This window comes from Choristoneura fumiferana, chromosome 8, assembly GCF_025370935.1.
Source record: "Choristoneura fumiferana chromosome 8, NRCan_CFum_1, whole genome shotgun sequence".
Classification (NCBI taxonomy): Eukaryota; Metazoa; Arthropoda; class Insecta; order Lepidoptera; family Tortricidae; genus Choristoneura; species Choristoneura fumiferana.
In genome coordinates, this window is record NC_133479.1 from 11,658,808 (window position 1) to 11,684,757 (window position 25,950).

General features: G+C 37.0%; 1 protein-coding gene across 6 annotated transcripts in view; it reads left to right on the top strand.

Annotated features, from left to right (window-relative positions):
* Positions 1-25,950, top strand: part of Lar (tyrosine-protein phosphatase Lar) — a 474,823-nt gene that overhangs the window by 54,607 nt on the left and 394,266 nt on the right. The window lies entirely within an intron of this gene.

Here is a 25,950-nt window from a genome sequence, read left to right on the forward strand (position 1 = left end):
GACTGTTAGGGCCGATAGGTTTTTGAATGGAGATCGCGGACCGACAAGCACAGCTTAGGACGTCCACCAACGAGATGGACGCAGGCCGCTTCAAACCGAAGCAACTGGATGTATATGAGGGAGGCCTATGTCCAATAGGGGACGTCCTATGGCTGATATGATAATGATTTAGGTAAGGCTCAGAAACATTTCAAACGCGGTTTTGACGCAAATCGACGAATATGTCCATGAACCAAACCCAATTTTCCTTGCTACTCTTCGTTGCCATACCATACACACTTCGTCCCACGTGGTGGTGGTTGGTTTTAATTTATGAAGATAATCGTCACTTTTCGTATAACACGAGATACAGGATTTAAACGTTTTTATCCTTTCAGCTTGGGGTGGTATTGTAAAATCCAACATAAAAAGTTTGGAGATCGCTCAACGTGCTGTACTAAAAGTTATGCTCAGGAAGCCTTATAGGTTTCCCACTGATGACCTGTATAAGGAGTGTAAGGTGTTAAGGGTAAGACAATTATATATTTCAAAAGTAGCCGTGGCTACTCATCGGAAAGTAATTTCTAGACATGACTTTCCTACCCTTTCTTCACGCCGCGTATTTAGCATACCTCTACCATCAATCAGATCTAGCTTCGCCAGACATATGCCTCCTTACTCCCATGTAAATGTTTACAACAAAATATGCAAAAAAATTAAAAACCCCAAAGACTTATCTGCTACCAAACTTAAGAGTGCTATAGAAGAGCATCTAGCCAAACTGAATTACCAAGATACGGAAGATCTCCTTAAAGCCTGCAATTAAACGCCTGTAAAAAGGAACACACACACGCGTACACACACACACACACACACACACACACACACACACACACACACACACACACACACACACACACACACACTTCAAGTAAATTCTAGAGTATTTACTCTTACCGTATTTTGTAATGTTCTAATTTTGTAATTTAAGACATCCTTCTGGCACTCGCGATACAGACCCAGAGTCTAGTGCGAAGGCCGTAGAAAAGTCAAATGTATTGTTTTTTTATTCAACTGTGTTATTTTGTAATTTTTTGTGGACAATGTAACTTTATTACTAAATAAAATTATTCTTATTCTTATTCTTATATAAACCATACTGTATTTATTTAAGTTTTGTTGTTTCATATAAAAGAAAACTGTATTTCAAAGAGGAACTTCGACCGAAGGGGTATGTATTATAAGACCGACAAATCATAATACCTACAGTTGAAATGTCGACGCATAACGCATATTCAAGCTTTCGGTCATATATCCATTCGACGTTTTAATATTCGGCCTTCCGTCCATAGGTCTTGTGAAATTCGGTCTTTCGTTTATCGGTATTATAATACATACCCGAGCGAAGCTCGTTCAGCCAGGTGCTAAGTATTTATTATATCTCTAAAAGTTCAAACACCTCGCGCAGTGCGTGCGTAACCCTTATCTAATAATGTTCACCGCCCTTAATCCCCGGCGGCACATTTTTCCGCATTCATATTTACGTGTCGGATTAAGCGCTGACAACTAGTCTATTAGGCCTTTTTCATAAATGCCAGTTTTGGTCGAATCCCGGGCTTACAGCCTATGCGGACAGGAGTGGGGCGCTATTCTGATTATTTTGACTGGGTGGAGCTGGTCGTAGCTTTGGAATGTTTAGTTCGGTTTCTGATATTTGAATCGCATCGGTTTTAATGACTTTACTAGTCGATGCAATAAAAAAATTACCCTAGTTTGTATTTATGGCATAGTAATTTGTGGCACAGATACTAAAATCAAACTAGTCTTGTGTGATTTTAGGTAAACCTTGCGTTTCTCTAACTAGTAAAGGTTAGAATTCAGTTTAGCATGTTTGAGTTACTTCCTTGCGAGGCTAAAAAGTTCTGCGGCACTCGGTATCCGTGTCCACTCTGACTTTTCGTTACCAATTCTTTTCGTAGCTAACTTTTCTTTTCCCGTAAACTTTTCCCATCATAATCATTGGTTAGGAGGCCATAATCTCGAATTCCTGAATCTTTTTCTTGATAGTTTACAAAAGCTTTTGTTTTTGACTGACTTGTCGTAGAACTTCCTCGGTCGCAACTTAATGTTGATGTACTCGTAATGTGATGAATAAAGAATTGTCATTCTCGCGCAGGTTTGCATCTATGAGTATGGGTATGCCTGATTTTATGATGTTATGATGTTGGAGGCATCTATTCTAGGAAGATTTCTGCGCTAGTATCTTGTTCCAAACTTTGTCGTCATATATTATTCCAAAAACTTCTAGAGTAAGTTCTACACAAAAATCAAAATCAAAACTTTTATTCTGCAAGTAAACCTCAAAGTGCACTTTTATACGTCACTTTTCTAAACTACTATCGCTTTCGGAAAGACCATAATTGCCAAGAAGAATGCGTCGCAAGAAACTTGGCAGAAAGTCCTTTTTTTGTAAACAAATTAAAATAAAGAATTACAAAAAAAAACATATGAAGTCAAAGAAAAAAATCACATAAAAATTACAGGGTAGTAGGAAAAAATTACACAAAATGAGAGCAGTCCCAAATTTAAAATACTCCAGAATAGGGCGCCATCATCCATCTCCCAGCGACATAAATCCACGGAGGTGCGCCGACTCGGAAATTGGGAATATCCGGCACCTCCAGAACTGTTTGTCACCGCGGCCACGTCCCGATCGGAATTACTGCCGCATTGACACCCTTGTCACGTCACGTTATTAGCTTACAGCTAGTTGTTAGTGATTGTACTAGGTTAAACAATAAATCGTGCGGGATGCTTGGCCGCTCGAGATTATTCTCAAGCAGAGACATAGGCAAGAACTATCTTGATTAGCAAAAATTCAGTGCCAGAAAGAATCTATTATTTAAAAAAAAGGAAATTCCGAAAATTCAGAAAATATTTCCTCTTTTTGGGAACAATGGGTAACTTGCACATTGCAGCAGTAATTTCTAGTCAAGTAGGTAATGAAAAATTTTGAGTATAAAGCACACTTTAAAAAATTCAATTTCTCTCTTTTTTCGCATTGCAAAATTTGCAAATGAGGAATAAAATGGGTATTCAAAGAATAAAGAAATTAAGGTATACCTATAAGATTTTTTATGTACTGTTACGTAATTCAATAAAACTAACATTCACATTCGATCTGCGAAAGTAAAAGCTACCATCGAACCGTCGGTGTAATACAAACATGTTCTAGATACGTTATTATTTCAGTCTGAGACGGATCCCGTACATCACACATCCTAAGCACTGTAAGTCATATTTAAAACATGGACTATAGTGTATTGAATTTTAAATGTAGAAGATACACAATGGTTTTGCCGCTGTTAGAAATATCGTCTTTTTCATAGATTATGACTTGCTTTAGACCACGACTTCTCCCCTATGAAAGAAAAAATAATAATTTCGGCGTTACTTTTTAGGTCATTGATATGTTAATGACCTAAAAGTTCATAGATTATTTCCTTATCCCGAAAGTATTTCTAAAAATCCTTTCTTAGCTCCTCTAGAATAGTCAAGAAATCTGCCAAGTCCAGCCTTTTTTAGTTTGGTCTTTGTAACTAAGTATAGATAAGACAAGATATGGTGATCAAAAAAGGATTGATAGTGGTCATGTAAGACTGCAATGTACTGTAAAACCATCTGATTATTCTACTGTCATCTGAGCTGAATATGTTTACGTAAATGTATTCGAAACTACCATAAATTTAATCCCGATAGGCAATATAAAAATGTACGCTTGGAAGTAGTGCTTTTGTCATTCAGGACAGTTGGCATGAATAATATGTTATTCGCTCGACGAAGATAAACATAATATCGTGACAGCCGAATTTTTAAGAGGCTATTATTTTTGCTTTAGCATCGAGATGATATTCACAAAATTTGTGATTCAATACGAGAGATGACGAATAATGACAATTTCACTTGCAAACTATATGTTTGTTCCATTGGCGGTTGTTGGGGCTACGAGGCAAGAACTTTTTTTAAAGAAGTGGGGCGCGCTCTTCGTCAGAGAGGTCTTGACTCCCGCTCTGGGTCGTTTCTTGTGCAAAGGTTGCCCATCGCTGTTCAACTCGGCAACGCGGCGAGTGAATTGGGCACGTTTGATAGTGAAAAAATAAAAAACTGTCAACGTGCAAATTGTTTCAAAGTCCTACACGTAAATTTTAGCATAGTCAGAATGGGAATTTATGCTCAAAAACTGCAGGATGAATTTTCATTCGCGCCATTATTTACATACGACCATGTTCCTGTATACGTATGTAAATTTAAGAACGTTGCAAGTACTTTGCGTAGCTTGATGGATGGTCGACACATATAATGCGAAAGGAAGCGTCCAGCAAAATCCTTTGAACTAACGTGGGTAGCGTGAATTTTAGCTGGCTTTTATGAAGATGTAAGAATGAATGGAAACACTGCCCGAGCTACCTCGCAGAACGGAAGGTAATGGGAACGTAAGGTAAAATGAATCAATTACTTCATTACTATTTGGGGTTCGGCGTTTTCGTGTACAGATGTACCCTTTCTTTTTTTCAATTTTGAAAAAATATGGCTTTTCCTACGCAGAATCAAGAGCACAATCGATTCCGATAGTTTAAAAAAATGTCCCCATTTTTTCATACAGTATTTTTTGACTCCGTTTTGTTACGCCCGTATGAAAAAAAAAAACGTAACAAATCTGTAATTTTTTTAAACTCGGTTCGATTGTGCTCTTGATTCAGTAGGAAAAGCCATATTTTTGGGTTAAAATCGCGAAACACCAATATGGCTTAAAAGCCAGATGTTTTTTCCCGGCTCAATCTGTAACGAAGCATCGTACTGCTGAGATTGCTGCTTTAAAATTAATTACATTGTACTAACGAGTGCTGTAATTTAGTTAATTAGATATCTGTGTGTAGTTAGGTTAAAAATGGACGCATTGGTACTCGAAGAAAATGACGACGAGATTACTCTTATTATTAGATAGCCAGAACGGAAATATTTCTTATTTAAGTTTCGATGTTTGTAAATATGAATTGGCCGTTGTTGGTGTATAATCAAACTAAAAGGAACAATATCAAGTGCTTAGTAGTAGGTAACTATGACTCCTACAACATGTAATGTCACGTCATGTAATGTCACGAATAAATGTTTTCTTTCTTTCTTTCTTTCTTTACAATATTGTCAACTGCACAAGTTACATGGAATCCCACAGCAGGTCAGATTTTAGCCAAATTTACTCTGTTAGGCTTGGCTGTTTATGAAATTTCACTACTTCCATCCCAATCGAGACTCGAGACGTTTTAAACAGCATGTTTTTTTCGGGATACGGTAAAAAAGCAAAATCAGGGCTGGCAAAAACTTCCCATCAAAATTTCGTCCGTATTTTTGGACATTGTCCGCGAAACATATAGCTTGTATATACATGTAAAATGCATGTTTGTCGTGATTTACACAAGCCGTGAGCCGAGATGGATGGCGCTCGACGGCGACCCGCCGACCCAATGATATAAATTCTCACATTCTGCAAAACAAATAATGTATGCTCTTACAAATAGGGCTGTCGAGTTGTCATATGTTTTTATGTGATACAAAGCAGATTCGGTGCCTTTATATTCGTATCAGTTTTAGTGAAAGTTTAGTTCGTATGTTGTACAGGTGTCATTGTGACATCCACGCGCGTCGTCGCGGTATAGTTTGTTTCAGAAACTATAAGTCGAACAGGTTCTGTAAAGTTTTTTTATTCATACCAATTATAAGTTCACAGATTGTTAAAGGTTAAATTTAGAAATCCACAAACTTGACGAGTGACATTGATGTGAAACATAAGGGTAACAAAAACATAATATTTTAAACCAACTTGTTTAACCTTCTATTGCTGAATAAAATATGTGTGAATCGAAATTATTTAGTTACAACTTTTAAAAAACATTATACTGTACCGTAAAACAGTGTAAGAACATTTTCACTGTTTTACAGTGCATAATTAGTGATCTTTATTCATGATTATCATTTAATCATTTAACCCATAGTCTACATAGTGTAGTATACAATACAATACAATACAAGGGTACAAGCTTTTTTGGTTTGCTTAGTTTGGGACTATTGTAATTGTAATTGGTGTCAATTGTCCCATGATATTTATTTATTTATTTATTAACCAATAAACAGTTTACAGCATTACTGTTTATACCAATGCGCTGTAAATGTAAAAAAAATATATATTAATTATACCATATAATCACTAATTATAAGCATAATATAATAATAATAACAAAAAAAATTAAACCGCCGAAAAAACGAAAGAGCAAAAAATAATAAACCTTTTTTTTATTTAACCTTAACCTAGGTACTAGTTTTTTAACCTTACCTTACCTTCTTTTTTGTTAAAAAGTTTTTTTTTACTTAATACTTTTTCCCACCCTTGGGGTATTTTTTTTCAAATTTATATTATACCAACTTCAAGGTATACCCTGTCTTATAAAAACAAAAATATCAAAATCGGGCAACTCTGTAAAAAGGTTGGTCATACATTACATACAATAAATAACTGAACAATCAATCATCCCCTGTTTTCCTAGCCTTAGGGTAAGATTTTTTTTTCCAAATTTATATGGGACCACCCTCGGGGTACGCTTTACAATGAAAAAAAAATTATCAAAATCGGACTAAAAACTAAAAACTCCACGCATAACTTTTTACAGAGTAGTCCGATTTTGACAATTCTTTTTGACCCGCATATACGCGTCGTTGACTTGAGAACCTCCTCCGTTTTTTTTCGTCGGTTAAAAATGGTGCTTGGTCGGCACTTGAAGTCTAAAAATGTATGTAATATGTTTAGTGTGTGTTTGAGTTTATGTATTGGCTGAAGAATTTCACTTCGAATTGCCAACCCTAGGCTAAATGATATTGCGACAGTAATACAAGCCGATTCGGACACCTGTCTACTGTGATTTATTAAATTAAATATTTTTTGCGTAGAAAAAGATATTTACAAAGTTATTTGTCATGTGATGTCGAAAAGAACTTTTTCACTTCTCATGCTCGTATAGGTACTTCGTATTTATGGCTGTAGACAACATAAAATTACTTTTTATGCTCTAGTGCATAAAGGTAAAATCTTTGTCTAAGACCAAGGCAATCAAGCGCCAACAGCCACGAACAAAAAAATAGGTAAAATAAACCCTTTATTGTGCGTATTTTACAATAAGACATCAACGAAAATGTAATAAATTAATACATATAGATGAAATGAAAAATTAAATGTTCCTAGAATTAATATTTGTTTACACTGTTGCTGCTTAATTTCCTCGCAATCAAACTGAAAAGCAGAGTGTTTAAGTTATTCATAAAACCCATTTTACGCTCTTGTTGTACAACTATTTTTTGGTAGATATTGCTCACCTTTTTTTACATTACCAAAGGTTAGATTTGCGACCTTATGAGATTCTCTGCCAGTCGCCTATAGACTTTCACAGCAAAGAAAATATGTTTGTATTATAATAATTAAGGTTTCAAACATATTAAGATTAACAAGACGTCATACATAGAATTTATTCATATTTCTGAGGATATATTTTTATTAGGTACGTTACGCTTCATCATCATCTCGAACTATGTACGTACCAATATCACTGTACAGGCCTCCTCTCAGACTGAGAGGGCGTTAGTCGTAGTTCCCACACGGTACCTTTGCGGATTGGGAACTTCACACACGTCATTGAGTTTATTCACATGTGAAACTAGTTCGCTCCTGTCTTTTAATTGTGAGTTCAAGTGAGATCTTCAAGTAATATTATTCACACGTGCGTCCAGGTTTCCTCACAATGTTTTCCTTCACCGTAAAGTTCAAAGTAAATTTCAAATGTAATTTGCCACATTAATTACTTTATTATTAAACTCAGAGGCCCGAGCCCGGTCTCGAACCCACGACCCTCTGTTTCAGAGGCCATTGCTCAGACCACTTGGCTACTATGATACAAATGAGCATCTTAAAAACAAAATGCAAACTCCGGACTGCCTGCCTGTCTGAGTCGTCAGTTAACTCAAATCCTTCGACCTACAAAGCTGAAATTTTGTTTAAAATTTCTCTAAACCTAATTAAATTTCTCAAAATTTCAGCGGGAACAAAGTTATGTACAGTCTCGCGTTAGTTACTATATTTACATTAACTTCCAGCTAACAGCATCTAACGGCAAGTCCTTGCCAAAATTCATCCCACATAATCACAAAGTTTCGCGTTTATAATATTAATAGAAATCCAAAAACCTGACTGCTCCTATTTTTACGATCATAACCTTTTATTTTAACAGACAAAAGTTGGAAGGTGAACCAAATAATGATATACGCGGAAAAATACTTCTCGAGGGAGTAGAACGTCAATGGATTGATATTTATGTGCATATCGGTAATTTTTGCCACATAAATCATATGGGCTACATAGTTTTCTACTAAGGGAATGTTAACATTGTAGGAAAGGCACGGAGCTCTTAGGTGTTATGTTATTATGATTATAACTGGCTTCGTACACGTAAACCATTAGCAACTAGCAACCTGCATTTAAATTCCGAGATAGATAGATAAAACGTTTATTTGTTACTACAAATAGCACAATCAAAATTACAGAAATTAAAAAAGAACAGTCGTAAAAACTTAAAAGTAAACATTTTTCTGTTGTTTGTGTGCGCTGCAATAGTGCAAAAGGGCCATGGCTCAGTGGCTCAGAGACGTTACTAAATTCCTAATAATTTTTTTTTCTCAGAAACCTAATAATAGGGATGTTGACACCATTAAAAAATAATTCGAAGACACGACTCCAGTAAAAAAAACGCTTTATTATAGCCCTGAAAACCAGATAAATTTTCGATTAACTGCAAAATCAGATTTTTTGTTGCTTTAAAACAAATAAATAGTTGATTGAGTTGGCGAACAAGTGACTCTATGGGAGAATTGTGTTTTGACAGCTCATACGTAAAAAGTACGTCAGTTGATTGGTGGAGTCAGCATCCCTATTCCTAATAATTCTTTTTTCTCTCTGGTCTACTCTTGATAGAGCAGTCGTGGTCACGTAGCACGTCGTCCAATTATGTCGTGGATTTAATAAAAAAACTTTGTAAAACATATATTTTAAGGGCTAAAAGCATAAGCCATAAAGAACGTAAATTAGTATTTCTAGTAAAAAAAATTATTTTTTTCACACAGTCATTTATTAATATTCGGCACGCAATGTATCGGAAACAAAGCTAACAACCTGTGACACTGACATTTGCTGCCTCTCTGAAACGTCAAATAAATGTTTGCATTACATTGCTGCTCGAGAAAATTAAAAATAATAATAACGCCATTAGAAAAGGTACTTAATTGTTACTTTTTTTTCAATAAAACGGTTCTCAGTAGTTAAAGCTATCGTTAATCAAAATTTAAGCGGCAATTACACTGCGTCGTTCACCTAATGCGGTCGCCGAATTTGCTTCAAACTACTTCGGCGAACGACCGTCGCCTTTACGTTAGTCTGTCCGTCTACTGCGGCGGCCATATTAAGGCGGTGGCAGCTGTCGCTCGCCGAATGCGGCCGACTACCGTGTTCTTTACACTTTTGCAGTCGCCGCATGCAGCATGATTGTCACACGTTGTATAAAATACCAGACCCAAACATTATGGCCTAAGCTTATTGGTCGAAATTTCGAGATTTTATCCCCATCCTGTAGCAATCCATCCATCCCAGCCTATAACCGTCCCACTGCAGGGCACAGGCCTCCTCTCGAAATGAGAGGGCTTGGGCAGTAGTTCCCACGCGGGCCCAGTGCGGATTGGGAACTTCCCACACACACACCGTTGAATTCCTTCGCAGGTTTGTTGTGCAGGTTTCCTCACGATGTTTTCCTTCACCGTAAAGCTCGTGGTAAATTTCAAATGTAATTCCGCACATGAATTTCGAAAAACTCAGAGGTGCGAGCCGGGGTTTGAACCCACGATCCTCTGCTTGAGAAGCCATTCGTCAAACCACTCGGCCACCACGGCAATATCCTGTAGCAATATGGAGATAAAAAGTACCTAACAAAATCAAAAAGTACCTGAAAATCAGCTGCGCAATGCAGGCTTACGCTTGCACTCGTAGCAAATGCTGAGTCCGCTCCTTTTGCCACAAAAAACTGTTTTCTGATTAGGTTTAGTGTATGGTTTTATTTTTCGACTTTTTTTTGTGGCAATAAATGATTTCTTTCTTTCTAACCTATGTGTTACTCCTAACGTCCAGTTATCTATGTACCATAGATTTAGCGTGAAGGAGTAACAAACGAAAATTCCCGTGGAAATCTCTTAAACTTTCATATAATCGGATATTAGGAAGTGGTCGCAAAATTATTTGCAAATTTTTTAACCAACTTTTATACTATACTTACGAAAACCTTGCATTACTTTTCTGATACGTTCCTATACAAACAAATGAGTTGGTATAATACGAGTTTTAATTTCATTTCCGGCGAAGAAATGCCGATTCATTACAGGGCTTCACTCATTAATCATTTAACGCACAAAAAGTCAATAACGATTTCATATTAAAGAAATAAAATAAGTGGCTTAATCGACTAACAGCGGTTACTATCCATTTAATTATACATAGTCATGTATACATACAGCTTGACACGTTCGGAGAGCGTCAAGTTAGCGGGTACTAAGATATAGACATGAAAGATTCGAGTTGTTTTTTTGAAAAATATTTTTTTTTGCGATTATTTTGTGGAGTTGTGGATAAAGGATTATTCCGAATTACAGGTTCGCGATACAAAATTATATTGCTCTAAGTGCAACGTTAGTTTCCGTCAAACAAAATCTTCTGTGGAACGACATTTCAACTCGTAATTTTAACTTCTGAGTTGCTTAGAATTTGTAGGCAGAATATATCCGTTTTACTAAATAGTCATTCTGTTGTATCTATTCATTAACTGATTTGTTTTTGCTCCCGCGATAATGATGTATGATGAGCATAAGCGTAAAGCGTAAGTAATATTAAACACTCTTTTATTTTTTTTAAGTCCTTTGAAATTAGAGGCACACCATCCTGACGTTCACACGTGTACACGTATATACATTGTACAAGTACACAGAGTCAGCGTCAAATACACTCGAGGTTATTCCAATAATTGACGTGTCCATGTACTTGTGATTCGCTTATCTTTTACCATGCCAAGGAGACATGCGACGGCACTATCGGGTAATATGGTTACACAAATGAACTTACGATGGCATAGTACAATGTTTTTTGGTGAATTCTTTACATTAGTAATGAGAGTGAATAGAATTACTGTCACGAGATCCGTTTGTCGTCTGTCAATTTTGGAATTTCCTTCCTTGCTTCTCTCTTTGTCGGATACGGAAACTTGACAGAGCCGTCGTGATCACGTTCATGTAGCACGTCGAACAATTGTACGCCGGTTGTCCCTGGCCGTCGCTTCTCTGGCGCAAGTGTTGAGAAGAGTATTTGTTAGGGCTTTTATCTGGTCAGTCCAGCGCATGGGAGAACTTGCTCTTGATCTTTCCCATTTACCCTTCCCTGCGCCACAAATCGCTCTATAGAGTGCTCCCCACGTCGAGTCACATGTCCGAAATATCGGAGGATACGAGATCTCACTATGGATGATAGCCTCTTCTTCACCTGTAGCTCTTCCACTATGGACAGGTTACTTCTTTGCTTATTTCTATGCTTTTTTTGAGTGATTTAGCATCCAGAAATACTTAACAGCTACAGACCTCTCTCTAACTTAATTGACTTAATAGCTTACGTTTCTTAAATGTATAACGGGTTTCTTTATTTTTTTCTTCTAAGTTGCTACACACTAGATAGAGGGGTCATTCATAGAAAGTACAAAGGAAAGTACCATTAACGGCAGCCTTCGCTTGGTCGGTCCAGCGCATCGGTGATCGGAGTGACTCACACTTGGCAGTTGTTTTTACTATCGTAGATGTCCTCTTTAACCCTTAACATCAGCCACGGACAAACCAAGAACCCTTAACAGGCTTAATTAAGTTTAATATAACTATTAATAGCTTAATATAACTACAAACTTTACGTGTAGGCTATAAAGATTAGCCTTTAATAAAGGTGCATTAATAACGTTGCTCTAGTCATGTCTAGGATCGGATTAGGCTCGGCTTAGTGTAAACAGCGTTATTTAGTAAATAGGTACAAAAGATTTGCTTTTAATACACACCTGTGAGGGTAGGTTTACATATAACTTCGCATAAATAAATAAAATACTTTTCATGTTTATATGAGATAAAATAAGAAAAAAAATGTTTAAACTAATATTATACCGAGAACAAGCTGATGCTCGCGACTTCGTCCGCGTAGAATTCGTTTATCGCTATCCCGCGGGAACTATGCAATTTTCCGGGATAAAAACTCTCCTATGTCCTTCCTCGAAATTCAAACTGTATACCGAATTTCATCTAGATTAGTTCACCGGCTTTGACGTGAAGAGGTAATAAAACAAAAAACCGGCCAAGAGCGTGTCGGACACGCCCGAAATAGGGTCCGTAACCATTACGACAAAATTAAGCATTATTTTTCTAAGGATTTCGTATTTTGTACGGAATCAGTATTCAATTTTTAGGTATATTTTATACCTTAAGCTGCTATTTACTCTTACACTACTAATCATTCTCAAAAAAACTTAACCGTTATAGTTTTTCTTGTAAGTTTGATATACTTATTATCAACCTGAATTTTTTAAAATTTTTCCACCCACCCGTTCTGATTTTAGAATGGGGGAGGGGGGGACACCCGATTTTAATAAAAAATGCACTTTAAAGTTGAATATTTTGCAAAAATAAACACTGAATCGAAAAATCGTCTTAGCAAGCCCCTAATGGTTTTAAAAGACCTATCCAACGATATCACAAACTATAGGGTTGGATGAGAAAAAAAAATCACCCCCACTTTACGTCTATGGGAAGTACCCTAAACAATTTTTTTTTGATTTTTTTGTTGTACGAGTACCATTTTGTCGGCATAGTTTACGTATACCCAGTGTGGCCTGTAATATAAGCAAATAATTAAAACGTAGATCATACTCGTCAAACTGAACAACGCCAGCGACTTTTAAAAATAATTCGTTTTAGAATTTTTATTACACTTTTAAGTTTATTCGAAGAAGCAATGTAAAGCAAAATGCTTGATGTTAGTAGCGTGACAGGCGACGTCAGTTGTGTTCTAGGATGGCGTACATTGATAGCAGTATTAAATTTGTATGAAAAAAAGGAAAATTCAAAGACTCCATTATTTTTAAAAGTAGCTGAACTAAATGTTCTTCAGTTTGACGAGGACGATCTACGTTTTAATTTTTTGCTCGAATTACAGGCCACACCCGGTATATTCGTGCAAAATTACAGCTTTCTAGCATTGATAGTCCCTGAGCAAAGCCGTGGAAGGACAGACAGACAGACAGACAGGGCGAAACTATAAGGGTTCCGTTTTTGCCATTTTGGCTATGGAACCCTAAAACAAACAGACTTACAAACCTTCGCGTATATAATATTAGTGGATTGTGTGTTTGTTTGTTTTTAATTAACATGAATATCTAAAGATAATAGAAAGTAAGAATGAACTGATTGTATGATAGATTGTGTGTTTTACTGTTAAAAATTTAACCATCGAAATTACTTTTACAAGTGTGCACCGGTCCTTATAGTAATAATGGCCTTAATGAAATAATGTGTAACGGGTTTCATAAAACTTTTTATTATTTCCCACGCTGTGTAACTAAAGTTAATGAAAGAATAACGTAAATTAGGTAATTTATTTCTACTTTTTACGTAATATTTACGACGATATCAAAAGACTGGCTGGAAACTGCTCAAGACCGGAACAGATGGCATAAGCTGAAGGAGGCCTACACCTTTGAGGTTGAGAACGGCTAAAGAAGAAGAAGACAAGAATGACTGTGGAAGTCTTTCCACCAGAGATGTGCGAAGATGTGTTGCGAGTAGGGTTGCCAGGTACATGAATTGCGATGTCCAGGAATTACACTTTAATGTCCCGGATTTCAACTACGAGAGCAGTATTGCCTTCCATATTAAAAATTGAAGCTGCGGTTAACATTGCCGGCCTGTATTCAGAATGCACATGCCTGAGAACTGTTTTTGAGGTCCTTCCAAAAGACTTGCCTAATGACAAAATCTGGGCTCACTTTTTTAAAACGACCAATTGTAAAGACTGTCAATTTGAAGAAAATAGTTGGTTTCGTGCTTGAATTGATATTTAACTACCGACCCTATTTCTAACCCTCGAATTGTCCCGGAAATGAAATGCATGTATCTGGCAACCCTAGTTGCGAGGAGTGTGTTCGTCATGAACCAATAGAAACGCTTCATTTACCTTTATTCATAACACAGCGCAGGGCTACTACGAAATTCGAAAATGTAAGTTGGTATCGTACCGTAATGAGAGGGACTCATTCTCGTATTAATAAGCTTCGGCGGGACGGTGCGACACGAACTCGATTGTTGAATTTCGTAGCAGCCACACTGATCCGTAGTCGCGCTCTCTTATCGACCATCATAACAATGGTTGTACCTTGTTTTGCCTAACAACTTTTTGCCTATTTTCAGTTTGCCTAATGTTAGATAAACTAATATTACTTAACCTAATGTTTCATTTTACCTAATTTTCATTTTAGTGAAAGTCATTTTACATACAACTTACTTTACATAATTTTGTTTCACCTAATTTTAAATTACCTATTTTTTATTTTGTATAAACTCATTTGATATATTGTTTGACTGACATAATTATATTTTGCCTAACATACATGTCACATAATTTTATTTTATATAAACTTATATCGTATAACGTTTGATTGATGTAACTATTTTTTGTCTAACATACATTTAGCATAATTTCATTTTGTATAAATTTATTTCGTATAATGTTTGTCTGACATAATTTTATTTTGTCTAACATAAATGTCGGTTAATTTTATTTATTCTAATCACGGTTAATCCGAATACACAATGATAACGTTAGTTAATTCTAAAAAGTTTAGTATTATAAAACAAAGTCGATTATGGCGCTTCGCCGGCCGCTGCCACGGCACGCTCGCTTCGCTCGCTCGGCTCGCGCACTGTAGGGTCGCAGTTCTACCTAACGCTCCTCCTCGCTTCGCTCGTCGTCGTACCTATTCCCTGTATGTTTAATATTGTTATTTGCTTGAACCAAATAAAAAAATAGTAGAATATTATGGATTAATTTATTTCAATTTTAACCTACCTAATTGACCTTATCTTATAATAAACATTAGGTTTCAAAATTAGGCATAACGTTAGTAAGCAAAACAAATATTATGATAATTGAATATTAGACAATCCAATGTTAGTTAAAACGTTATTCGACTTTATGATGATTAGTTAAAATGACAATCGACAAAGTGAGTTTTCGATAAAATAATAATCGGCAAAACAAGAGTTATGCAAATGATATTAGTTAAAACGTTATTCGGCTATATGATGATTAGTTAAAATAAGAATCAACAAAGTGAATTTTCGATAAAATAATATCAATATATGCAAATGATCACTTAGTAAAAATGAAAATTCGACAAAATAAAAATTATGTATAATGAAATTATGCAAATTGACTTTAGACAAACTATTCATTATAGTAAAAGTTGTTAGACAAAGTGAAATTAGGCAAAACATTTTTAGACAAGTCAAGGGAATACCTTGCGGAGGTCCATTATCAATGAACTACAGTGTACAGTGTGTGTTATTTTCTTACAGTGTGGAGGTGAAGGAAGTGCATGACCGCGCTTATCTTGCATAAACGTAACTATCATACTCGTAATAGGTCGCGGGTGAGCAAAGAAATTATTTTAGTTCTTTGATCTTATTGTGGCTAATGTAATGACAAAAAAAATTGACATACTACATTCCGCTATAAATAAGTTATGCAAACATTTGCGAAGAAAATTGTATCATTCGGATAATTTACGTCTCGTTACTAAAAGACAGACAGACAGTTACTTTCGCACTTATAATATACTGAGCGGCACAACATCTGGCTCTCGAATGTATGCCGTAATAAGTAATTTTGTATGTACTGTGGGCCAAATTTTGTGCCGCTAAATAAGTGCGGATTTTCGGTGTTTAAAAAAAAAAACAGTCAACTTCAAGTTATTATGTTGCTTGACCGTTATGACTGAACGTTTTGATACGAATATCAAATAATATATTGTATGGTCATGAGTTTTAAATAGGTTAGGTATACGGTTAATTCATAAATAATTTGAACTTTTCCATGCAAAATACATTCTTAAAATATTCGCACGATCATTCTCAGACCCGAATGCGAATATTCGTCACATCACTAAACAAACGCACCGTTGGAACAAATCCAAAGTCATATAAAGCTGTCCAGCAGTTTTAGTATTCTTTGTAATACGTAACATGTATCATGGACGTGGACAATGGGTAGTATTGGGAGTCTATCAAAGCTGATCTGGAGGGACAAATAGGCATAGCCCAAGGCAGGGATGAAAGGGCCCCTTCACTTAGGGAATGTGTGAAGTTACCCCGCTTTTCACATATTTACTTTCGGTAGTTCTTATTTACTTTGAACCGGCTAGTATGTAGGACGAAAAGGTGAAAGCTCCGGAGGTTTAAGACTTTTCCTGTATTCATTTGCTTATTTTTATTCTACACTACGAGTATGTGCACATTATAATGTAAATCAGAGTTTTTTTTGTGAAATTTAGTGGCAGCGGTTGCTACTAAATTTCATAAAAAAAAGTCTGTGTCATCAGATGAATGGTAAGAAAGCACGAGTAGATTGTAGATGCATTGTTTTTATATACTTACAATACAATACACACATACAAACATCACGCCTGTATTCCCACATGGGGTTGGCAGAAACGAAACGTTACCGCTTCGGAGCCACTTTTAGCAATTATAGGTTTTAAGTTTGACAAAAACAGTACAATGGTGACAGGTTGCTAGCCTGTCGCCTACGGTATACCTTAACCTATATCCTCAGCCGCCTCTTACGACATCCACGGTAGAAATGGAGAGGTGTAATTCTAACCCGACACCACACGGGTGGTGTGCTTGTTACGCGATAACTCCGAAAAAAATATTTTTTTGTTCTAAAGGACATACTTCAGAGGTGGTCCCATTGTCACCAAGTCAGGATCTGATGATGGGTTTTTAGAGAGCTTCGAGAGCAACCCTCAAATTTCAAAAGCACACCTATAGCGATTTTGATATTTTAAACACCAACTTGAGTAGGTATTTCCATTCAGAAAGTATCACTTGGTGAACTGGACCTGATGAAGAAGACCGTAGGTACCGGTACTCTGTTATAAAATAATATAATTATGCCGGGTTTTGGCTGAATGTAATCGTTTTGAGATGCACTTTGGCTACAAATCACTAAAAACCATGAGATTTAAAAAAAAAAATTGGAATCGACACAAAAACCTTGAAAATAATTTTCTACTACTTTGAAGTCGGTGCCTCAGCACGAGCCAGCAGGAGTGATTGAAGCCCAATATGTACAATAGAACAGGTAGACGACTTTAGTTCTACTCCTGCTGGCTCGTGCTGAGGCACCAACTTCAAACTAGAAGAAACTAAAGGTTTTAACAGTAAAGAGTGGGATTTAATTAAACTTTTCTAAATTGCTTATAGACACCATAGGTATCATCAGTAGGTCTCCTATAACAACTAATATTATAAAAGCGAAAGTGTATATGTTTGTTCGTTTCTCACACTATTACGCTTAATTTGAAATAGTTTGAAACACTGAGAAAAGAAGGACAACGGAAAATTGTTTAAGTAGTTCCCACAGGCAGGCGATAAACGAATTTTTCACAGACAAACTCTTGGGAAACAGCAAGTAAATTATAGATAAGAGAAAGAATAATATCCCTGATATTTTTATGTGAGTACCAACTAAAGTTCTATTAGGTACCCGCGTATTTTCATGTCTAATTCTGTCCCCAAAAACATGTTTTCGACATTTCAAAGTCGCTGAATTCGAACCAAGATCCTGATAATGGATGGAGGCTTTAAATTTTCTGTTTGATGACTTAATTGGGGCCAGGCAAACGGGAATAACTAATGAAACGTCAACTCCATCTGTCACAATTGTTAATAAACCTTCAAGGAGGATTTTTGTCGCGAAATTGAATACTTCGATTATTATCTACTCAGGGGAGTTGAGTTTCAAGGTGTTATGCCAAATTTTAACTCAAGTTGAAAAGGGCGAGAAAAAACTGTACAGTACCCGGCGATGAAGATTGCACATCGGTCTTTGGAAAGAGACTTGGCTAATTTAGGCTTTGTAGAGCGTTGTCACATACTACTTATGTAACGCTTGTCAGTCGTTGTACAGATGCAATAGAGTACGGACGCATTTATAGAGTTGTTGAAAATCCTCCAACTTTAAATTTTTTACGATGGCATCTTTAGGAAAAAGAGGGAACTATCCTCCTTCTAGATATCCGAAGTTTACGTGTCATTAATGTGTCAACGTCACTTAATAAATATGATAATTGATGAGCGGCCGCCAGTGTTCGGAAATCTTCGTAAGCAGCCAATTGTCTCTTTTCAATGATCGATGTGCAATCTTTATCGCCGGGTACTTAACTACCTTCGTTAGGGACATACAAATGACTCCCTTTTGGCTTTTGTTTACTTCCATAATAATATGAGCAAATTACACTTCAATTTACTCCGTGTCAGTCACACCGTGCGATACTTTTTAGCACGGCGTGACGTCTTGGCTTCATTTACTCCCGAAATTTGACGCCTTTCATCTTTGTTATTGTCCTCTTTTGGATTATAATCGGAATTAATTAATAGTTAACAAAAGTTATTATTAGAAGAAATAATTAATCCAGGTTAATTCCAAGTAATCAAACACGATTGCTAAGGGTCGCACTGCAAGGGTTTGAGAAACCTGGGTAGTGCAGAGGGTCGATTTACTCTGCACTAATATTATATTCAGTTATCCTTTCCTTGGGGATGCGTATCATGTTAGGGGTTAAAATTATGGTATTCTTGCGGACAGTAGCTATTGTACGTACATGTATTGAGAAGATGGTGGATTAAGTATGTGCTTATACATTGTTTCTAAGCTAAAACATCTATTAAACGTGAGTTTATAAGCTCATAAATAAAATTGACAATTATACGGGAAGAATGAAAAAAGTGTAACCGTGTTAACCAGTACCTTACCTACTTATCCAACAAAACGATTGTCAATAAGACAGAAAAATCCGTTATAGAATATGACGTCATATGCTACGACAGCATCAGAAAGTCCATGTCAAATTTATTTCTCGAGAAAGAAATGGAATACAAACTTCATTCGCTTATGTCTTGCTAATTTTTTGAATTACTTATATATTGATGATTTTAACGTCATTCGTTATATAAGTATCACGTTAAATTGTTACAGAGAAAACTTGTGTGCCTTGCCATGAATATTCCCAATTGTCGGAATATCCCCCAGAAGTCATATGAGCTTCCGTTGTCTCCTCAAATGCTTGGCTTATCTTGTTTTGGCACCGGACAGTGATTAGGGATGTCCGACTTCAAGCCCTAATAAGTGACAGTCACGCAACTACCAACAATTTTGTACAAATAATAGGTTACGTCACGCCTGTTTTTTAAGTTGTAAAAGGTCAGGCCAAGGCAAAGACAGCGGGATGACCTGGACGCGGTCTCCAGCGACTGGCCAGACAAGTGAAAAAAGGGCGAGTTGGAAATCTGGGGAAGAGGCTTTTGCCCAGAAGTGGGACATTATCACAGGCTTATAAAAAAATCAAAAAGGTGTGCTAAATTAATTTGCTTTATACGTATTAGTACAGCCGGGACACATAAATGCCACAAATTATTGCTAAAATTATCTCGACGTTTCGATCACAAACAGTCTAGTATTTTACCAATAAGTATATTGTGTAGATTTTGGTCCAGGTTTCCAATTCTATACTTTATCATTTTCTAATTGGCACGGCTCGTTTGAATTTTTTTTTCCACCGATACGTTTTTTTTTTGACGCAAACATACGTCATGTTGGCTAACCTGTAAATGTGAGCGTTTCATCTCGTACCTAAAGTATAAAATCATCCCCAAAGCACTGGAAGACTTACTATGCTAAGCTGGCACCGTTTCGCGACTTCGCAAAAACTTGCTTTTATTTTTTTAATTTTTATTTTTAGTTTTGTCATAACTTGTAATTATCTCACTATCTCACTAATATTATAAATGCGAAAGTTTGTAAGTCTGATTGTTTGTTTGTTACTTCATAACGTCTATACGATGAAATTCAGTATACACATAGTTTCAGTCCCGGAAAATTGCGTAGTTTCGGCGGAATAGCGATAAACGAATACAACGCGAACGGAGTCGCGAGCAACGGCTAGTGTACTATAAAACTGTTTTTGCGAGTAGCTATTAAATTATTCTTATTCTTATACATATGCGCCCCGAGAATAAGTTTCGTCTCCGAGGTGCTTCGTTATTAAACATGGACGTTTTGCCGTAATTTACCGGTAAATCAGCTCTAAATACGGTAACTATCGAAATTTACGGCAATTTCGACGGTTTATTACGCTTGCGGGCAGCTCTATCTGCTCTGTAAGCTTACTTTTAATTTACGTTGGCAAGTTTGCTTTGCTGTGAATGCCGTTAGGTTAAACGAAAACGATGCCTCGTAATACTTTGTTATTTATATTAAAATATTCAAATTTTTGGATAATTGGGCAATTTTTTATTCTAAATGGCAACGTTTAGATGCTCAATTATTTATAGATGGAAACGATACTATTTTAAATTTGGAAACAAAACTGTAGCAGTGGCCGGATACAAAGTCTTGTCGGCAGAGAGAAATAAAACCGTTAATGAGAAATGAGATAGCAATAATAAAATTTATAAATGCGACGATTATACCTCGACAGCTTTAAAATAAACTAACAAGTAAAAACAAGTCTAATGGTGATTCACGATTTTGAATGGGTCCCGACTGTAAGTTACTTAACAGAGTTCTTGTCTAGACTTAACTTGGTTATCTTTTTCGTTTTTTATTCATAGTTTTTTTACTTATAATCAATTTATTGAGATCTTTGTTTAACTTTTATTTTAAATACATTTTAAACTTGTCCATTGAATTATTGAAGTGCAGAGCCCCGTGCAGCTTGCATTGTAAATTAATTCTCAACTCATCGGTAACAATGGACTCAAAATTAACATTAACATCCATCGCTGAGGGAACAAAGCTCGCGATAACTAGCAAGGCAAGTAGCTCGCCTTTAAATCACTTGTATGTTTGTGCAGTGGGGAGCTACTGTTACTTGAATAAATCGCACATTTGGCGCCCAAACGGTACGGCAAAGTCTACGAATGAATTTAGCATAACCGCCATTGTAACGTACACTTCAGAAATTCCCGGGCTTGCATTAAATTACCCTTTATAACTTTGTCATAAGGCCCGTGAAATTGATCGAAGAACAGTGCAGCTCGATGAAATTACTCATGACAGTCGTGATTTTCATTCAGGCGAGATAAGGGAAGAAAACGGCTCCTATAACGATTTGCATTTGTTTTTATGAGGGTTTTAATTTTCGTACTAATCATACTGATGTTATAAATGCAAAAGTTTGTGATTGTGTATGCTTGTTACTCTTTCACGGTAAAACAGATGAAATTCAGCAGATCTATCCTAATCCTAACTAATATTATAAAATGTGAATGTGAGTTGGTTTGCTTCATACGCTTTGACGTTTGAGGTACTCGATCGTGATGAAATTTGGTGGAGATAATTTGAGACCCTGAGAGCTTTTTCAGATTATCCGATCCGATATCGGTATCGGACGCCGATACGATATACGGGCAAGTAAAATGTTTGAAATATGATCCGATATTGGATCGGATAATCTGAAAGTCAGGTACTATTTCATACATTTTACTCGCCCCGATAAATACCGGCGGATACCGATATCGGATAGGATAATCTGAAAACGCTCTGAGTCTTCTCAGGTCCTATGTCCTAACATAGGATAGTTTAAATCAAGGGAAATTGTATAATTGCGGGAACTACGCAATTTTCGTGCGATAAACGAATTCTTCACAGTTATAATCGCGGGCGTAAGTTCATAATCAGGATTTACACGAAGGATATTTTTTATCTCGAAAAACAGCTGAGCTCCCAGCAGGATTGCGAAAGTTGAAGATCTTTTTGTAAAACCCTTAATTTTTGATATATCCGAAATATAATCTATGATTTTCATTGAGAAATAAATTATCTTTCGATCTAATGAATTCGTGGATGAAGTCGCGGGCAAGAGCTTCTATTTCATAATCCAATAACGTTACGCACGAGAATGGTGCCCGGGATTCCGCTCCGACACACTTTTCAATTTTGTTCCCCGCGCCTGCGATAATATTGACCTCTTTCGTAATATGTGTGCTCTATTAATGGCGTGAGCGGGAGGTACTTAAACCTGAGTGTTCAGATCATTTGATCCCCGTTTTGTTTTGCCGTTCGCTTTTTATGGGCGTGCTTGGAACTCGGGACGCCTGGAAGATTGATGTCGCGCTGTTATTTTTAATAAGTATAAAGGACGCCTTTTTTGTTAAATTACCTGTTTTTTTTATAAAACATGGTGGCAAGGAAGCAAATGGGTCACCAGATGGTAAATAGAGTCATTCATGGACTATTGCAACACCAGAGGGGATTGGAGGCGATGCGTCCAACACAAACACTATACATCACAGTTAGTAATAGTATCGATCCAATTAGCTTTTGACATGCCCCTCGTAAATGGATCTTATTTTAATTAAACAGATGTTTGCTGCATATTTTCTCAAAACCCAAGTTTTGTAAATTGAGGCAAATTCGATGAGTTACCTACATAGTTTTGGCAACAGTTAGGTAGGTACTCGGAGTCCGTGCTCTGCCTGGTTTTAGAATAAGACGGAGCCATCTTTTCCCGTGGATGTCGTAAAAGGCGACTAAGAGACCGGCGGCCGTATTGTCTAATGTTTCTGACACTCGCGAACACAATCAAATGACAGTTTTTGTATGCGAAAATTGATTTTAAAGTGGGCAGCAGTGCTCTCTAAGACAAAAAACGAACTATGGACCCCAGCACTGCAGACTGGAAGACAAAGGAAACTACCACTCTATTATCCCTACTAAAGACGTCATAAAGATTCACTAGTGATTCTCAACCGACCACCGCTCTGTCAAGAGTGTGTGTAGTGACTTGAAAGAAGAAGAGCTATATAGCATAGCAAGTTATTCATAGTGGGTAGACTGTGGGGATAAAGGGATAGAGAGAGACTGCAAACATTTGAGATGGGATGTTGACGAAGTGGACAGGATAAGATGGACCGAGAAAGGAATTAATTTGAAGGTTTCGGAAGGAGTTGGGTAAAAAGAATCATCATGAAGGTTCGCTACTCATCTTCAATCGACAAATTAATAAGGGTGATCAGTTACTACCTTTCCAATGCGGAATCCTAAGTTCCTAACGTTGATGCGTTACATGGGCGATGAGAATGCTTCAATATCGCGCTTGTTTGTCATGTAAATATGTACTTACAGCGGCGTACGCGTGTAACGCATAGATACTACGTAGATTACATATACGTACAGTACATACACGTACAGTATGCAGTCATATCTTTGTTATTGCTTCAAGGAAACTTCGATTCTTTGCTCATAAAAAAATAAAAACTTTCAAATTGAAAGACAGGTCTGTGTAAAATTAAAGGTTAAATTCTTTGATGTAAAATTAAAAATGAAAACTTGAATCTCCACTTAATTTACACACGCGACGATATTTATGAATATATTAAAATGTCCTTTACGTACGGATAGTTCCGAATAAATATTTAAATAATAAAAAAAACTGCTAAAATGCCATCTTTAAAAAAAAACAAGTGAAATTATGATTGTCCATATGTAAAAAGGAAAAAAACACACACACTTACACACCCTCACTATTATTGAGTCTACGCTTTTAATGGGTAAAAAAGACTAAAAATTAGCACCAAACCTTATAACTAAACGCGACTAGATTAACAAACTCACGACTTGACTGGCCCTTTGCGCGTCGGCAAACTACAAAAGGGCTCTCGACAGTTGTTTTTATTACTCGCTGCAGGCAGTACGGTAAATGTTGTTTCTTTGCCCTCCGAAACGGCACGATGTAAATTGTTCCCTGAAAGTTTGCGAAGGTTGTATATTAAATTAAGGCCGTCCGAGGACGATTCGAGTGTCACGCCTGCTGTCAGCGCAGCAATGGATGAGCGGAGAGCGATTTTAATACGGGTAATAAGTAAATGTAAACACTCTCTGTAATAGAAAAAGCATATACAGGTGTGTTCTCGCAGTACCTGCCGTCTATTTCTGGAGGTCAGCAATCATATTCTGATCCTGGAGATGGGCGTACGGAACAGTTTGCTCATTTCGATCCAAGCACTTATCAGATTTTTTAACCGTAGGATCTATCTTCTTCTAGGTTTCCTGATGCCCTGAATTAAATCGTATCGGAGGAGTTTCTGTATGTGTACGCATTGAATGGCCAAAATATTGCTACTTCCTAGCCTTTACAATAGTTAACACCTTTTCTACGCACAGGCCAGAGTAGCCTTTTATACTTATTTACCTTTGCTTTATATGAATTCTCTCTGCCACTTTAGTTCTACACACGTGTCAACTTTTAAATACGAAACACGTATTATACAACATTTTGTATGATCAAATTGGTAATTGGGCAAGCTGACTTGACTTGAGAGAGAACAGTTATGAGCCAAAAGATGGCGCTGTGGCGCTGTAGTATTCATGAAAGCGTATCGCCTTTGTCCTGAGTCACCGCCTGTTGTTCTGCTCCCCGGCCGGCTAGTAAGAGCTCGCTCTCGCAATTCGATTATTCACTACGTCATGCTCCACCGGAGTGCGTGTCGCGGCACTATGACAGACGGACAAAGTATTTTCAGATAGCTATTGGTTTTTTTTTCGAGGGAGGTGGAGAATGCTCATAGAATACCGCTGAGCCGGTCTCGGCAGCCTGCCCGACTCATCTGGGAGTTGCTCACCAGCCTGCGGACTAAACCACCCCCTGTGGGGTGTTGTTCTCCAGACGTTCCGTGCTTTCGATATATACTTTGCGTCTTGGTGATTTTTTGTGTAGTGGAGTTATGTGTGAAATTTTATTGCTATTGGGTTAGATATTACACGTTTTTGGGGATACCTCAAAGGGAAAAAAGGAACCCTTATTGGATCACATTAGGTCTATCCGTCTGTCAAGAATCTTTTTTTTTTCAGGAATGCATAGAGGTATTAATTTGACTATATAAAACACTCAATGGAGAGATTGGTGGTTCCAGGGGCAGGTGGAAGGCAAGAGGGCACGCGGCCCATCACCAACTCGCTGGACTGACCTGATTAAAAAAGCTACTGAGTCCACCATGGTCCAGTGTACTCGCAACGCCTCTAACCGGCAGAAATGGAGGCACATTGCTAAGAGGGCTGTCCTCGAAAAAGTCTGCAACCCACCGAACATCTCTCCGTGTACCTCGTCTGCGCAACCACGACCACTCTGACAAGAGTGTCCGACTAAGAAGAAAAAACTTTGGACTATGGTCTCTTACATCTTAAGAGTCGCCAGTATGCTCGCCGCTGATCGCATTTTTATATAAAATTAGTTTCGTTCTAATTTACAAACAATACAATGAAACAAAATAAAACTTTGCGACTATAATGGGAGCAGCTCTTTTGACGCTCATAATTACTTTTGGTTTATATAAAATGTAACAGAATAAAATCACATTAATTTTATTTTTTGTATGAGAAATGGAAATTCGTTATTGTTTTTTTTACGTTTTTTTTATACGATTGGATGGCAAACGAGCAAGTGGGTCTCCTGGTGGTAAGAGATCACCACCGCC